Raw genomic sequence first — 5,161 nt, 5'->3', positions numbered from 1 at the left:
CCTTCTCAGTTTTCCCCCTCCCCCCCCCGTTCTTACAGTCTGTCGGGCATGTTGATGTTTGATAGGTCAATTACCACACTCGCCCCTATAATGGCAACCACATTATTTTGATAAAATAGCGCCACGTGTTTATAAAATGCTGGTGGACTAATTTATATGCCACACGTGGTTTGCTTATGTTTTTCTCTTGACCCGTGCCTTGATTTCTATCTTTATTGAACGTACATGTTTATTTTTATATCAGTGTATAAAATCGTTTGATGGGGGTTTCTATTTGTGGTATTTCATGCATATTGTTACCAAAGACAGTACTCTTGTGTTGTTACACATAGTGTATCATTTATTTGTTTAACATTGCTCGACAGCGCCTCCCAAGGTACATCTGAAAACCCGCCTCCGTCGGATCGTGGCTGTGACCATGCGTTTTTTTTCCCGCCACTGCATATTTTCCCGCCACCTCCAGAATTCGAAATTGCTGACACGTCACGCTGGAAACAAACGTATATTTAAAACAAGTTTTTGACATCACTGCAGAAACCTCTTCTCCTTCCCGCTGAAATGGGATGTGCTAGGATGGCTCTTTCAAAAAGTGATTTATCATGGTGATAAAATTATTATCTGGATTAATTTAATTTTCTGCAACTTTTCCCCATTTTTTTCTTATTTTTACCTTTTAGGGATATAAACCAAAACACACACAAATCTTACCTAATGATACATAAAGCATTATTTTTCCATAAAACATTTATGATCATTAGTTAAAATTATTTACAAAAAATAACCTTTTCATTAATTTCCTTTTTATATATACATTAACATGTTAATGTCATTTTTGTTCCACATGCATAATGTAGTGATGACAACTAGTAAGTGATAATTCACAACCCATAATTTCCCTTTCACTAATGCAATGCCAAGTAAATATATGGATGCATGTGGTAAAACCATAATATAATTACTATTGAATAGAATTTATATTAAATGAGAATTCCCTTTATAGTTACACTAGTGAATGGGGATGTCCTTTCTCGTAATTACATTTCTATTGTTAAAATACTAATTTCTTTATTTGCCGTCTTCATAAAGCATCTGAGTAGAAGTGCTGATCTAGGATTAGTTTAGCCTTTTAGATCCAAATTAACACAATCACATATGATGGGGGACCTGATCCTAAATCAGCATTCCTACTCAGACACTAAAACATTAAAAAATATATATTTTCCCATTCCTCTCCAGAAACACACCATATATACACACAAAAGTATGTGGACACCACTTTACAATTATTGGGTTTGGCTATTTCAGCCATGCAATCTCCATAGACAAACATTGACAATAGAATGGCCTTACTGAAGAGCTTAGTGACTTTCAACGTGGCACCGTCATAGGATGCCACCTTTCCAACAAGTCAGTTAGTCAAATTTCTGCCCTGCTAGAGCTGCCCCGGTCAACTGTAAGTGCTGTTATTGTGAAGTGGAAACATATAGGAGCAACAACGGCTCAGCCGCGAAGTGGTAGGCCACACAAGCTCACAGAACGGGACCGCAGAGTGCTGAAGCATGTAACGTGTAAAAATCGGATGTCCTCGGTTGCAACACTCACTACCAAGTCCCAAACAGCCGCTGGAAGCAACGTCAGCACAATTACTGTTTGTCGGGAGCTTCATGAAATGGGTTTCCAAGCCTAAGAACACCATGCGCAATGCCAAGCGTTGGCTGGAGTGGTGTAAAGCTTGCCACCATTGCACTCTGGAGCAGTTGAAACACTTTCTCTGGAATGATGAATCATGCTTCACCTTCTGGCAGTCCGACGGATGAATCTGGGTTTGGCGGATGCCAGGAGAACGCTACCTGCCCGAATGCAGTGCCAACTGTAAAGTTTGGTGGAGAAGGAATAATGGTCTGGGGCTGTTTTTCATGATTTGGGCTAGGCCCCTTAGTTCCAGTGAAGGGAAATCTTAACACTACAGCATACAATGACGTTCTAGAAGATTCTGTGCTTCTAACTTTGTGGCAACAGTTTGGGGAAGGCCCTTTCCTGTTTCAGAATGACAATGCACCTGTGCACAAAGCGAGGTACATACAGAAATGGTTTGTCGAGATCTGTGTGTAAGAACTTGACTGACCTGCACAGAGCCCTGACCTCAACCCCAATGAACACCTTTGGGAGGAATTTGAACGACAACTGCGAGCCAGGCCAACTCGCCGAACATCAGCGCCCGACCTCACTATTGCTCTTGTGGCTGAATGGAAGCAAGTCCCCGCAGCAATGTTCCAACATTAGCAGCAAAGGGGGGGGACCACCTCCATATTAATGCACATGATTTTGGAATGAGATGTTCAAGCAGGTGTCCACATGCTTTTGGTTATGTAGTGTCAAAGTAAAAGCTGGCTTAGTGTTGTTTTGTGCATTACTTAAATGACTATGTATTTTCTTTTAAATATATTTTTCCTACAGTTTTATTTCACCAACATGATGGTTTTTCAAAAACAAACTGTAATCCTGAATGTTCTTAATATGCATACGTGAAACCTTCCCATTCAATGGCAATCATGTTCAATGTGGAACAACCGTTCTGATAGAAATACAACATGTAAACAGACATGCTTCTCTGTCATGTACTAGAGAAAGGAATCATGTCAGTTCTTTCTATACATGCCCTGTCTATCAGCAATGTTCAGAATTTTTCACACTCCTGTACGCAGCCCAGAGGTTTGTATGTCACGGTGGGATCTGAAACCAGGTCTGCTTGGGAAACCAACGGTCTTAACGATTAGACTGAAGGGAATTTCCCACAAAGGGCTGAGTGAGACTGATTTTAAGTCGCAGGCAACATTGATAACATGGACAACATTGATACTGTGATCTGTTTCAACGGAAGTCAGGTGAGAGTACACACACGTGAAATAAACATGCCTTCTCATCGGCTGATGGATAGGGACAGGAGTTTCTCCTGATCACGTGACCTAACCAAGAAGAATATGGTCATCGTGCCCGAGTTTTTCCTTGTGTCACATGATCAGGAAAAAGAAACTCCTGATCTTAGCCACAGAATCTGAGCATTTGACACAAGGCCAATTTTAGATGGTGTGCCCTTTATCCAACTAACGTCCAAGCTATGAAATGCAAGACATCCCAATAGTACCCTGCAGCGTTATATTACATTTCACCAACATTTTAAAATGATTAAAAACATTTAATATAAAATACTCTCATTATTTAAACTTCATAATTTAACATCACAGGAGTATTGGTCTTCCACTTGATTCTTCTTAGAGGACAAAGTCTGCTGTGAATAAAAGCCAAATCTATTCTCCTTTCATCTCCTCCCTCCACCATGTCCATTGTCCAGTTCACACTCCTCTTCTCTCCTTCCTCCACCATGTCCATTGTCCAGTTCACACTCCTCTTCTCTCCTTCCTAGTCCTCCCACTATCATGTCTATATCATGACAATCTTCTCTCACTCCTCTCTTCTGTCCATTCCTTACGTGACGGAGGTGGAGTTCTGCCCTCGGATTGCACACCAGGCCATGAAGACATCCCTATAGAGATAGTCAATAGATCAACACCAATTTTTTAAATCACAATTGGGAGCACACATTTTGTTTATCGACATTTTCCATTCTTTGGGAAAAACATGATCTATCTTGAATCCCAAGCGTTTCACGTGGTAATGTCAGTGTGTGTGTGTGTGTACGTATACATCTGTCCGTACCTGCAGTGTGTGGCCACACACTCGTTGCTGCAGTACTCCCTGTCCCAGTCCTTGTTCTCGACAGCTGGGTTGGTGCAGCCGGCTCTGACACACAGGTTAGGGCTGGAGGTCTGGGTCACAACTGGCCCTGAAGACACATTCAACTCTACCTGCATCTAAGATGGGGGGAGAGAAGGGGGGTTGAGTGGCAAATATGAGATTTATAGAATTAGCAGGCATATTACCAAGCATATATTATGACATCATCATATCTAGGAAGCATCTTACCCCTTCCTCTCCTTCAGCCCCGTCCTCAGCCTCTGTTGAACAGGCCATTACTATGGCAGAGGACTGTACCACTTCCCCCGAGTTCGGATTGAACCCACCCAACGCGGCTAACCCACCCGCAGCAGTCACGATAATTGGAGAGTCCAAATCTGAGGGATGGACCATCTTGATCTGCAGGGGTGGTGGTGCTGTGGCACCGCCGGCACCCCCGCCTCTTGGTTTGGCCTGCAGTGGCGGAGGGGCCTGGGCATGTACCATCTGCTGGAGACGGGGGGGAGGAGGGGTGTTCTGCATCTGTTGAAGTGGCGGTGGCTGACGGGACGACGATACCGTACTACTGGACACCATCGTCACCCCTGAGGGAGACTTCTGTTGCTTGATGATGATTTTGGTGACGGTGGGGGGGCTTGGGGCCGGGGCAGGTGGTTTGTGTGCCCCTGTACGGGAACGGGTGGTGACCTGAGGGAGATCTCCACCTGTTAGGATGATGTTGGAGGTGCAGATGTTGGTGATGGTGTTCTCTTCAGGGGCGAGGTGGGGGACGGAGGAACGGGTGGAACGGGGAGCAGGGGCGGGGAGTGGGGCGACGGGAGGAGGAGAGGGAGGCGACGGGGAAGTGTCCAGAACCTCAATGTTTGGCTGGGAGAGAGAAGAGGAGGAGAAAGGTAGAGGGGTTACAAGAGAGAGGAGTTGAGAGGGAAAAGAGGAGATGTAGTTTACACACTGACAAAGGGTGGCCATCATAATAAACCTACTCACACACATAACTGAAGTGCTCTCTAGGAATACTCGTCTTGCCTCACCTGAGAAAGCTGATTATCTCTGTAGGCTGCCAGAGCCTTGAGATACTCCTTCTTAGCTGCTTCCGTCTTCCTCTTGTACACCTGAGAGGAATACACATACAGGGATATCATGAACCCGATACCATTACATTATTCATATCTGCGTGTGCTTGTGTAGTGAGTGTGCTTTACATGTCCTTGTGTAGTGAATGTGATTGTGAACATGCGTGTGTGTGTGTGTGTGTGTGTGTGTGTGTGTGTGTGTGTGTGTGTACCTGCTTCTGCTCCTCCCCCAGGCTATCCCACATGGAGGCCACTATCTTGGACACCTCTCCGAAGGTGGCGCTGGGGTTCTGGCCCTTAATGGCTGCCTGTGTGTCCCTGAAGAACAGAGC

The 5,161-nt window shown here is 44.5% G+C and overlaps 1 pseudogene; it reads right to left on the bottom strand.

Moving 5' to 3' along the window:
- Nucleotides 1-2,392: 2,392 nt before the first annotated feature.
- LOC111960094 (TOX high mobility group box family member 4-A-like) overlaps nt 2,393-5,161 on the bottom strand; it is an 8,923-nt pseudogene continuing 6,154 nt past the window's right edge.

This window comes from Salvelinus sp. IW2-2015, linkage group LG37, assembly GCF_002910315.2.
Source record: "Salvelinus sp. IW2-2015 linkage group LG37, ASM291031v2, whole genome shotgun sequence".
In the NCBI taxonomy this organism is placed as follows: Eukaryota; Metazoa; Chordata; class Actinopteri; order Salmoniformes; family Salmonidae; genus Salvelinus; species Salvelinus sp. IW2-2015.
The sequence above is the reverse complement of the archived record's forward strand: the minus strand, read 5'-3'. Positions and strand labels throughout refer to the sequence as shown.